The following is a 13371-nucleotide window of genomic DNA, read 5'->3' on the forward strand; positions in this document are numbered from 1 at the left end:
CTTTTTTTATTGTAATTGACTGCAATCTAACACTTTGGTTAATGAACAGTTCAATTCTAGCTTAAATTAATACGTTAAAGTTTGACATTAAAGGGGTATTAACTCCTTCACAGTCTAAGTGAGCAATGCCCATGCAATGTTTCTTTCAGAATCACTCTTACTACATTTAAACGAGATCTGTAGGCTTCTTCCTTTTCAGTCTTCTCACTGTATTAGAGTTGTCAATGAGGTGTAGTGCTTGAATGTCTGATGATTATGTAGAGTCTCTTCATGGTTTCTGGCAGCCTTTGTGATCATGACATCGACTTCTTCCATCTGCAGGTCCCTGTGGAGATCCGGGATTCTGACAAAGTATGGAGCATTGACAGCATTCCTCAAAACCTTGTTCTGGAATTTCTGGATGGTGTTGATGTTACTTTTTCTTGCACAGCCCCACAGCTGGATGCCATACAACCACACAGGCCGAAGAATTTGTCAATACATTAGTAATTTATTGTAGGTTGAAAGGCTTGAATTTCTCCCCAATAGCCAGAAAATTTTCGAGTATTTGAAATCCAGTTGATTTATCAATAAGTCTGTTCAAAGTATTTCTAAAATATTCAACTATATCATTGACATCATCAAAAACACATTTATAATAGGAGACCAACTTCCCTCAGCCAATAACTGTCTTAAGATGTCATAATTGATTTTCCCAATATTCACGGGAGCTATTCTATCCTTAACAATACAGTCTACATATCACAGATGAAGAGAAACCGAAAAGTAATCTAAAACATGAGTCTTCAAAATATTTCCCATTTTACAATTTAATTTTCTATCATTATTTCTTAAAAAAATATGATCCAGACAAGACATCGAAGTCTCTGTTACTCTTGTATTTCCATTTATATAAGACTTAAATCCGTTGCTACTGAATATGTCTATATACTCAATAATGAGCTTGTTCTTTAAACTCATGTTCAAGTTCATATAACCTGCTACACAGACGTCAATATCCCTTGGAATTGATGTTATATAATTATCTAAACTAGTTAAGAATCTAGGTACATTGCAGGTAGGGGATCTATACATGCCAATCAAATTTAAATATTTACCACTGATGGTTTTAATATTAAGGCATATAGAGTTGCATTCTTCAATATCGCAGTTTAATGTAGTAAAGTCTATTGTATCTTTCACATATATACATAAACTATCGCATTTCTTAACTTTTGAACTTTTATTAATCACCCTGTAACCTGGAATGTTGAATGTAAAAGGGATATTTTCATTCATCCATGTTTCTGTGAGGATTATTATGTCTTAAGAAGTTTCACAGTTTTGAATAATACACAAAAATTTATTGAAATTTCTGCCCAAACTACGGACATTCTTTACATAAATATTGGAAAACGTTACATCTTTATTTTCACTAGCAGGTAAGTAGCTTAAATAATCATTTATTTCATTTGTTGGACTATTATCACCATCATATAAATTAAAGAGTTCCTCTACATCAGCCATCGCGAAAAACAAAAACCAATCAATAACAGTCTATTTTTTCTTTTCCTGCTCCAAGTTCGGTCCTATTCACTTACCGAAGTCTCGTTTACAATCCACGATTCCGCACAAAGGTTGTACAAATCAGCCTTACAGGAATTCAAATGAGTCTGGTCTCTTCATTTTCTCTCATGAAAACTTTCCCATTTCTGGTCTATACGAATTTGTAGTTTCGATTCTTCGCAAATGATCTCTTTGAATAAAGCAGTTCCTTATAGAAAGGTGAGAGATTCTCGTTTAAGTACACGGGTCCGTCATTCAAATGTTTATTCACATTCAGCACAGTTCTTAGTGGCGTTTGTAGATCGCCTCCATTCTCATTTCTTTCATTCATTTTAGCTTTATCCTTGAGCTCTCTAAGATGTTTTCTATAATTCTGAATAAAATTATTTCTTACTGCTCGACTAGTGAATCTTACAATGATCGGTTGAATTTTGCCCTTGGTGGCAGGAAGTCTATGTGCAATGTCAATTTCCTTTCCTCTGATATTAATATTGAGACATTTTTTCAACATCTTTGACGATCAAATTCACATCTTCTCCTTTGGTAAAAGACAAGCCGTGAAGTTCCAGGTTATTTGCTCTCGTATATTGTTGCAGCTCATTAAGGTGTATTTCCATATCGACCATTTTATTTTTTAAGCAGTTGTTTCCTTCAATAATAGATTTGTAATCAGATTTATATTTCTCGATTTTAATCTTGTATTCATCCATCAATGACGAGACAAAATTAAGAGACTGACGAAGCTCCCCTATTTCAACCCTGATTGATTTCATTTCTGATGAAATCGTTTTTCTGATCTCCTGAAGAGGAGGAAGAGGAGGAAGAGGAGAAGAGGAGGAAGAGGAGGAAGAGGAGGAAGAGGAGGAAGAGGAGGAAGAGGAGGAAGAGGAGGAAGAGGAGGAAGAGGAGGAAGAGGAGGAAGAAGAGGAAGAGGAGGAAGAGGAGGAAGAGGAGGATGAGGATGAGTAGGAGAACGTGGAGGTCGTGCAGTAGGAGATGGAAGAGGGAAGAGAAGAAGGAGGAAGAGTCGGATGAGGAGGAAGATGTGTAGGAGGATGCGCATGAAGAGAAGGGTGAGGGGTAGGAGGAGGTGATAGGGAATGAAGAAGAGGAGGAAGAGAAGGAGGTGGTAGGTAATGAGAAAGAGAAGTTGGGGAAGGAGAAGAGGTGGTGTGGGACGTGTTGGTGAATGAGGAGGTGATGAAGAAGAAGGAGGATACGGAGAAGAAAAGGAGAAGAATGAATGTTTATCTGAGCTGAGGTGAGATGGGATCAGATGGGAGAATTGAAACGCCGATGTTGATTATAATAGTAATAATTATCGTAGTCTACATCATCGTTTTTAATAAAAGCGTCTATAATTTGCAGCTGGAGTGGGAGGGGCCTGAGAGGCAACCGGAGAAGCTAAAGGTACAGGAATAATAAATTCAATCTGAATAATGCTGTTCTCTATTATGATTTGTGAGGTGGTTGGGGGTTAATAGTGTGGGGGGTGAGAATTTAGGGGTAGTTGAAGGAGGGAGACCGGGAGGCGGAGCCTGGACAAAAATCAGGCAACCCTTAGCAACGAAGGCTCCTCCTTTATTCGTTGCTGGTCTGTCTGTATGATTATATTGCTATTCTATTAGATTGTTATTAGGGATGTTTTAAATGTATGAGCAGTCGCTGTTTGGCAACAGAACAGTGCTGTGCTCTGCTCTGTAGTTCGCGCCTACTCCAACGTGTCAGTTTTGTGTTCGCTGAGCTAAAAGTGTTCAAAAGTAATAAATATCAACTGTAATAAGAAGAGAACAACGTAGTAATCTGGACAGAATCTCATTCCTGCAATCTTGAGTGGTAAAATTCGCTTCATCAATTGTATCATGTACGTGCGCGTGACATGACTTGAATTTGCTGTCAACTAGGATTACAACATCTGTTTTACGGTAAATACTTTCTTAATTTATCGAAGGTCACTGTTGTAGACTACAATTCTTCCAACTCTTTGGGAGAATAAGTTCAATTCGAGGAATAATCCTGCTGAAGCAATTCTTTTATACTGTCCATTTGACATTACATTTATCTCAACTTCCTGAATGGGACAAAAAAGACGAAGAGTTAGGGAGTGAGAGAGAATGAGATAGTTTTGATTCATTTCCGTCTCTTCCGAATTGGATTTGAAACATACTGTTCCTTGAGCAAGCCAGCAATGTAAAATTTGTGGATATTTTGATTCCAATATTAGTTCCCATACAATTTTCCTCCTTGTACAAGAGTCATAACTTGTAAATCACTTGTTTAGCAACTAACATACGTATGTAAACAATCTGGATAATTTGTTTATGTTTTCTACACAATTGGACAAGGGAATCTCCAGTTACTGTGGGAAAAACGTCAGGCAATCACAAAATTGATATTTTTAGATCACAAAATTATTATTTTCTAGATTGCGCATTTACACGTTACAGTGAGATTATCAAAATTAACTCTGTAGTGAAGAAACATCTTCAATTACAAGAGAACTGTTCATAAGAATTTGAGTATTCTTGTCAATTCATTCAACATGAGACTAATTATTTCTGCCTCTGATGAATAACATGATATCATTGTTAGAGAAATTCTTGGAAGCTGGCAAGTAGGTAATGAGAAGAGATTTTAAAAATACATCAATATGTGAGATAATTTTCAGTTTGCCTCCCAATAAGATTCCAGAGATGCTTAAGATTCCTTGAGTCAATGAGAAAGAACAAACATATCTTACAAAATAAGATTTACGATAAAATGTGATTGGAATAATAAATAGAGGTATCAATCAATAATTTTTAACATAAACTGAACTTATTTATTGAGAATAATATGATATGTTTCAGCTAGAAAATTTATGAAACTTGATCACAGAATATTTGTCTCTGCAATGAATGGTGTATAATATTATCATTGATAACATAATGTCTTGGAAAGAAACTAGTTGTTCTGCTATTGTTTGGTGAGTTTCAAGGGAAAAAACCTTTACAAGTGAACTAGAAGTCGTCAAGTGAATTGTGACTCTGAAGTTTATGATTCCTATTAAAATAACCCGATCAATTTAATTCCAATTAAAATCATCCTAAGATATCAAAATTTTCTATGAAAATGAGGTTGTACGTTTTCGATCTTCGTTGAGAAGTGGATTACTCACTTTATTAGATGCGAAGTTAATATACAGTGTTTTTTGTGGTCTCCAACATAACTTTTTGTTACATCATTTCGGAATTGCTCTCATGATAAACATGGAATTTGGAGTATTTCGATTCATTCCATTAACCCAACATACATGCTAAGAAATATGGCAATGGATTTTTGCGTTGCTCCAATTAGGCTAAGAAGCTAAGATAAAGTAGTAGTTGTGTTCGAAATGCTTACGATCTTTATCTTTTTTACATTCCTTGTAAGTTGGGTTTTAAATCATTCAATTCCAACTCTTCAAGTTCGAGCTCCTTCTCCATATTTTACTCACTCACATTTGATATTATTGTCGACAACCCGAAATGCCTAGACCACATTTTGCTCAGTACCCAGTGTTAACCAAAAACAAATTACAGTAGATTGGATTTGAGGGTTAGCATCTTAGTCCAGCAATACATTTTTTATTCCTTTTAGTCAATGAAAGTCAGTCAATGAAATCTTGCCTCATGATAGTGCTCCATTTGAAAAGTTATCCAATGTTAAAGCTGAAAACTTCGCGCCACATCTCTACTTGATGATTGACATATTGTGGTCTGGTATAAAACTCTCAACTTCCCTTTCTCACACATACTCTTCTCTCGCTCTCTCTCACTCATTCTTTCTGTTCCCATTAACTCATTCAATTCCCATTTATTAGTTTGGTGCAAGCTTCTAGTGAAGATTCAACACATTCAATCCTACCCTTATTATCGCACTTTATGATAAACAATACTTTTATCAAATCCTGAGTTTTAAACAATAAGAAGATACAATGTGAGATTCTAATTTATACTGTTCAACTTAGGTTTATGCATCAATTTAGCCTTGTGAACTGCATATTACTATATTTATGTTCAATTTGTCTGAATCAGTAGCCTATAGCTCAATCGATAAGCAAATGAACATGAGGAAATTAAAACTTTGTCCTCACGTTTATTGTTGGCTGATTATTGAAGCTACGAAAATGATTTTGTTTTAGTTTTACAGTATTCAAGGTTTTACAATACAGCCATAAAAAGTGTTGACATGGATTAGTTTGTGCTCATGATATGATTACTTATTGATGGACTTGTTTCATCAATCTTCTGAGTTGTATCAACAAAGATATCACCCTTCCATTTTTTATACGTATACCTTGACACTTTTCTTTCCTTTCCCTTCTCCTCTTGTTATCTCTTCATTCCCTTGATTATTGTCAACTCATGAAACCAAAGTCAACGTGGGCTATAGCTCTATTTATTTACCTACTTACTTCAGTTCTCTCTCTCTCTCTCTCTATATATATATATATATATATATATATATATATTATATATATATATATATATAATAATGTGATTGAACAGTTTTTAGGGAGTATTGCCCTACATTATTGTACATTCCTAGGAAATTCCCAAAATCATTATGTAGAAAAGGTTGATGAGCATCAACTTTTACCAATAACCTAGAAAAAAATGCACATGTTATATTTTGTTTTGAAATGTTCCAGTAGAATACTTGAACTTCACAATCGCAATCTTATTGAACATGAACAATTTGTGCTGTCTGACAAGACATTACCTATCTCAATAGCCAATTCATATCTAAGACTAAGTAAGAGAAACGTCTTAGATCGCATCACCTGTATGCTTACCTTCTTTTTCATTTTTGATGCAACGTATATAAATAAAAAACTGACTAAATAATGTGAACGTGAAGGAAAGCTAACCTTTGTTCAGGCATGAACCACATCGTAACTTATCTTGGATAATTATCATAGTTTTGCAATCTTCTCTTCGAAGAAGTTCAGTTTATCTCATTGGAAAGATACGAGTTATACGAGTTGGAATTAAACGAGATGGAACATAGAGTGAACAATGGTGTTCAACAACCATAGTAATATGATGGTGGTGCTATAAAATCTTTTTTGTTTGTGAAACTACATGATGAGTAATGATTCATAATTATACAAGGTTAATTATACAGATTAACCAGTTTGCTTCGATTGTCACATGAGCTGTGATAGAGTTGAAATTTGGCTGGGCTCAATTTTTACTTATTATTCAAATAAATTTTAATAGGCAATATGATTTGGACCGATATTAATCCTAGTTTCATCATTCGCGGATAACCCACCTCAAAATCAGTTAGTGAACACACTGGAGGCTATGGAAAACCTCCAAATCAGCAACCGGAGATAAGTCTATCACCAGACTTAAGACCGATTGAACATCGACCAGATCAACGCAACTCTTCGAGTGATCTCTCCCCATTGACTGTATTTTCTAATCTTCTCCCCCAAGTAAATAAAATTTTCAACATTTTCTATTCTTTCTCCAGTGTTATATCCTTTTCTTCGCAGTTGAATGTCATGACTTTCGGCTTGTTAAAATTCACCTTCAGTCCAATTTTCCTTGTCTCTCCGATTAGGTCCATTAGCATGTAGCGAACTTCTTCTGTGCTACTTCCTATTAGCATAACATGATCTGCAAATTTCAAGGTGTTTCTACCATTGATATTTATTCCACTCTCATTCCAATCCAGATTTCTAAAGAATGTTTCAAGGACTGCGTTGAATATTTTGTCTGATGGAATGTCGCCTTGCCTTATCCTCTTCTCACTTCCACGACTTTTTCTTTTCCTCTCGATTTTCATTCTTTCATGGATGAACTTGAATGAATCTAGATATTTTACTCTTATACCAAGTTCAGAAAGTGTTTCTAATACGGATTTTGTTGTGACACTGACGAACGCTTTCTCAAAATCTATAAATAACAGAACCAGTGGGAATTTATAGTCTTTCGAGTTCCTTATCAGCTCCAGCAATACAAGTATGTTGTTCAGGGTTGAGAAGTTCTTCTTGAAACCAGTTTGATCGACAGAAGTTGATTCAGTCAGGTAATTATCTATCCGATGCGTTATAACCGATATAAATACTTTATATAATACTGGATAGAAGACTTATGGACCGATAGTTTTCAATTCCCTTTCTATCACCTTTCTTGAAAAGCAGTATCAGGCTGGATTTTAACTATATTTCTGGAACTCTGGTGCACCTGAGACATGTATTAAACAGCTTTGTCAATATTTCGATGACTGCATTTCCGCCTGCTTTAAGGTGTTCGTTATAGTGATTCCATCCGGGCCGCCTGCTTTCCCTTCCTTTAGGCGATTAACTGCTCGCTTCACCTCGATTGTCATAGGCGGGTATTCTTCATCTTCACCTTCGTTACTCTGCTGTTCTTCACTTCCTGAACCAAAAATGTCTTCTTCACATTCATCGACATGGCAGAGCTTCTAATAAAAATCACAGATGATTCCTAATATTCCTTCTATTTATCTCACTTCGATTCCACCTTCATCCTTCATGGCAATCATCGTGCTGCTACACCAAGTTGCTGTAGCCTATTGAATTGCTTGATGCTATTGCCGAGCTTGATAGTCTCCCTCAAATCATATATTTCCTTCCTGTTTGTCCTTTCGTTCCATTCTCTCCTTATAAGCGTTAAAGTTTCGCTGAATTCAATCTTCTTTCTTCTATAAATCGTTCCTTTTTTCCACTAATTTACTTATTTCCCTTGGTAATTTCCTTTTCTTGTTCTCTTGTTCGTTGCATAGCATTTGTCTTGTTGTTCTGAGAGCGTTTGTCAATTTGTTCGTTAGCATCTCTGAATCATCGAATTCATCAATCTTTTCTCCAATCAAGTTCATTTGTAGTTTCTCCTCGAACGCTAAACCTTTCAAAACGTCTGTTTCGTCAAAACAAACTAAACAAACATCAATATCTGACCCTATGGAGTAACAGTTTTCTTGAGAAATGTAGAAAAATGATTTGAAAACTCAATGAAAAACTTGAGAAAGGGAACCCTCTAAAAAACGCTCGGAAATGCTTGAGCAACGCTGTAGAAGGGCCTATATTGAACGTATCTCTGACGTAATTTTGAATTCCTCTCAATACAAAATATCTAGACGCTAGCTGAACTTCTATACCAAATTTGAACATTTCCTCTCAATCGGTTATTGAAAAATGTGAGAAAATGCAGAAAAAACGCTACTAGGGAACTCAAGGGAAACCGCCAATCTTGGGCGTATCTTTGGCGTAATTCTGAAGTCCTCTCAAGACAAAATATCTGGAACTTTACTGCACATCTGTACCAAGTCCGATCATGATCTGTCAATTAGTTCTTGAGAAGGCCTAGAAAACGTAGGAGAAACGCCAAAAAGCCGCCAATCTTGGGCGTCTTAACATTAGGCTGAACTTTACATCCAATAAAATATTTCTATACTTCAGCAGAGCCTGTGTGTAGATGGCCAACTGGACAAACCTGTCAAATTTGAACGTATTTGGTCCAGTAGATTTTTAGTTCTGTTGAATAATGAATGAATGAGTGAGTGAATGATTCAGTTCCTTTTCGCTTTTATATATTAGTCATTCATCATTGTTGGTTATTTCAGACAAAATAGCCAAAAATGATGAATTACTAATAAAGCAAATCTCCATTTAAACATAGGTCAATCACCTGAAGACTCTTAATAGTTTCACATTGCGTGATCTTTATTCTTGTCTTTTCTCAGGGTACCATTACATAGTTACCCTAGTATATTTCATCTGTATATATATACCTACATATATACCTATATATATATATATATATATATATATATATATATATATATACTCATTTGAATAATTATTCAATGGGGCTCTTTGATCCTTTTAAGGAATTTGTCGATCTTCGACCCAACTACAAGGACTGGCCTCACATGGACGCCATTTTGAATAGGAGGTTTAAAACCAGATCTGCCAGTAATGCAATGTAGTCGTGAGGTTTATGGTAGTAGAGGGGTTGGTGAGAGTTCTTATTCGGCCATTCACATAGATTGCTCAATAATTTTCATAAATAATCAAAGGTTTGTTCAGCTCAACCTCAGTCCTACAATGCTCATGAGTGTTAAACTGGAATAATGACTCATCTGCTCGATTGTATCAGTCCACTTACTATTCAGCTATGACCAGCTTCATTCTTTGAACAAAAAATCCGTAAACACTTATTCAAGCATCTGTAGCTTGAATCGTGGACAGGACTTCCAACAGTGAGCTGTCATCTGTGAGCAAGAGTGAACAGTCTTCTGTTTTTTATTCCCATTTTTCCCAAAAATTGATTGAAAGTGTTCTTCAGCATCTTTAAAATTGGAAACTTTGAGGTCAATCAGCATTGGAAATCATCACATAGAATAATGATAACATTTATGTGTTCTTGTTTTTATTCCAAATTTATTGAAATGATTATGTCCAAAAATTTTTTGTGAAATTTCTTAATTTTTATGGTGGAAATATAATTCATTATTCATCATTCATTCAGCATCTTAAAAATGATTTTTAGTATGAAAATGTTAAGCTTTGATGAATTTTTAGTTTGTCATAAACTTTCGAGAAATCATATCCATTATAAAAACAGATATGTATCAAAGCAAAATGAATTGAAAATTCGAATGTTCAATCAAATTGTTTTCCAACAGAAATATTATAATGATAATTTCACTAACTTTCGATTGATTCATCCAGTATTCCCATTCAGACCGTTTTGAAATGGTAACAAGTTGAATGTATTCCTGCACGTATCTATCGTCTACTAATGTATTATTCCTTGAATGAGTTTGTATTTTGAAATGGTAACAAGTTGAATGTACTCCTGCACGTATCTATCGTCTACTAATGGATTATTCCTTGAATGAGTTTGTGTTTTAAAATGGTAACAAGTTGAATGTATTTCTGCACGTATCTATCGTCTACTAATGTATTATTCCCTGAATGAATTTGTATTTTGAAATGGTAACAAGTTGAATGTACTCCTGCACGTATCTATCGTCTACTAATGGATTATTCCTTGAATGAGTTTGTGTTTTGAAGTGGTCATAAGTTGAATGTATTCCTGCACGTATGTATCGTCTACTAATGGATTATTCCTTGAATGAGTTTGTGTTTTGAAATGGTAATAAGTTGAATGTATTCCTGCACGTATCTATCGTCTACTAATGGATTATTCCTTAAATAAGTTTGTGCACAGAAATAACGAACGTCTGAAGCTGTCGGGTGTTACCTGAAGAGTTGATTATAATGTTTCTTACAGAGAAGATGGATTGAAAATTGTAATTCTATATGGGCCGTTAACACAGGTTTCTCCTTTTTTCTCGAGATGATTTATAAATAATTATTCTCTTGCAATCAATGAGATCCTCTTCACACAGTTCCTCCTAACCAATTTTCTCTAGTAAAGTGTATGTATTGGATCTCATCTCAATATGAATTCCATTCTTCGTCCGTAATTTACTAGTAGTACTACTGCCTGAGAAAGCGTGGGCAGCTGTCAGAATATTACATGAGTTTTTTTCCATATTCATTTGCAACTACGTGACATCCTAGATATTTCTTATCCGTTGTATTCCTGTAGATTATCCACAAAGCGTTAAAATTCAATTTTTCTAGTTCCCCCATACCCTGATCCAAATTATAAATACGTCGGTGTTAGGAGAGTGTATGACTATAGTTGCTGAGGAATTAAATCTTAAATTGAATTTTACTTGATTACTAGGACTTTGGTATCAGTAGTTGATAGTTCGATGACACCGTGTCCCATTCCCCATTTGTAGCGTACCTTAGATATGAAGGCCTATCAAGTCTTATTCGGTATACCGAAGATTAGGTTCAGCGATTTGTAACGCTCAAATTTACAAAACATGTGTTGAATCTCGCGAATCAAATCTCATTAGTCCCTAGTTTATTCTTTCCATTTTGTATTTGCCTCGCAAACGTGTCGTCTGCGTCGGTAGATTACGTCACTATAATACGTCATTTATTGCTAGGAAGTTGTTTCCGTATAGATTGGTAGCTCTGGTTGTTCTAGGTTGGAAACTCTTCTATGTAAATCCTATTTATTTCTATGTGAATCCTAAAATTAGAATTTGTTTTTTGCCACTCAAGTTTTTCTCTCTTTTTCTTTTGTATTGTTTATTCTCAGATGACGCTTCGTTTCCCGCGTCATCTTTCCTATGCTTCCATTGTGCATGGGAAGCTAAACTTTTGAGGCACTTCCGGCTTCTTGTCGATGAAGCTACACTCTTCATCAATATGGCGTCAAGGGTTGATTTTCAGTTAACGTCGGTGTAGCGTCTTTTACATGTATTTCCTTGATGGAATACATTTCTTTCACTTTTTCACCAACACTTGGTGTTCCTAACATCATTGTGTCTTAATTTCAATTAATCTTCTCAATGTAATTAATTTCCAAGTAATTATGCTCCGTGACAAATATGTTAGTGTTCATGGCACAAGGCCACGCTTACAGTTTTAATCTAGTGTTTTCATCAAGTTTTAATGTGCATCGTTATCCTCAAAATTGTTTTTCATCCTGCAACTTTTTTCAATGTGAACAATTCGTCAATAACTTCCAGTGAGTAATTTTATGTTATTCAGGTTTGGACTCAAAACTTGTGTGTACTTGAACTCCTCTTGGACTCTTGTTACAATTTTCGTCTCCGTGTTCAACGTGAACCAGCTCGTTCGGCAACCAGCGTTTGCCTTCTCTTCTCTCGGGAATTTGCTCCATAGCAATTCCACAGACGACCATCGTTCGTCTCTCTCGGAGTCCAATACCTGCTAGTTAGCCTCTGCTGTGAGTGCCTCTCGTCTCCGTGCTTCATCCTGTTGAACGCGGCTCAAATTACTCACTAGGATTTATTACAATTGAACTAAGTTCCCAACTTAGTAGTACAGTTCCGTATGAACTTTTTTGTATCGTCAATTGGCATACATCTCTTCTGTCCTGCTCTTCCACTTGTATCCACGTCTACTTCAAATGATCATTTCCATCCCTGAAGTATACGTCGGTCCACGTCGTCGACGGGATATCATCACCTTGATGCTCCATTGAGGACATCGCAGAACGTCGGTCTTGAGTCGTCATCTTGGTCTTCGCCGCTTCATTGTACTTGGGTGTTGAGGAGTGCATCTGACTCCTGCCAACCAATTACCGCATCGTCGCCGGTCTCGGATCCATCGTGGATCTCTTTCACTTTCCTGTGCCTTACTTTGGACAAGGCCTGGCCCCATGATATGTTTTCAGATGAGTATAAATGTCACTGCATTTAATTATTCCATTGTCCCTTATTCAGAGTTCATTCCCCTTTTTTTAACGTCGTGTGATTTCTACTCCATTATTTACATTTTGAAATAACTACCAAATTAGGTTATGTTTTCAGCATTAGATATTTTCGTATGAAATAACTGATTATTTAGTATTGGTGCGATCAATTTATATCATCATATGTTAATCTATACGAGGTGATAAAACTAAATCAATATCAACTATCTTTCAATCAATTTAGTATTTTTAGAATCTGTTTCAATACCCTTTGAGACTTTGCATTTTTGTTGCATCAGGTTTTTTAAGGTGACTTAGTACAAAATTTAAATTTCTTGTAACTCATTTTGAATAATCAACTGATTATTTTTTAAATTCATATCCATTGTTTTGTTCTTGGAATCTTCAAACTTCAATTGTTTTTTAATTGCATAATTGTTTTTTTGTTACATATTTTTGATTCAACTAAATTATTTTCACTTACATTGTTTGATCTGTATGACTGACTGTCCATGCAGTTTCT

The 13371-nt window shown here is 35.4% G+C and overlaps 1 protein-coding gene across 2 annotated transcripts in view; it reads left to right on the forward strand.

Moving 5' to 3' along the window:
* The first annotated feature begins 3068 nt into the window (after positions 1-3068).
* Positions 3069-13371, forward strand: part of LOC120354896 (homeobox protein DBX1-A-like) — a 196178-nt gene continuing 185875 nt past the window's right edge. For both annotated transcript variants that reach the window (XM_039442968.1, XM_039442969.1), the window contains exon 1: positions 3069-3470. The gene's annotated coding sequence lies outside the window, so the exon portion shown is untranslated. The remainder of the gene's footprint in view (positions 3471-13371) is intronic.

The sequence above is a fragment of the Nilaparvata lugens genome, chromosome X (genome assembly GCF_014356525.2).
Source record: "Nilaparvata lugens isolate BPH chromosome X, ASM1435652v1, whole genome shotgun sequence".
In the NCBI taxonomy this organism is placed as follows: Eukaryota; Metazoa; Arthropoda; class Insecta; order Hemiptera; family Delphacidae; genus Nilaparvata; species Nilaparvata lugens.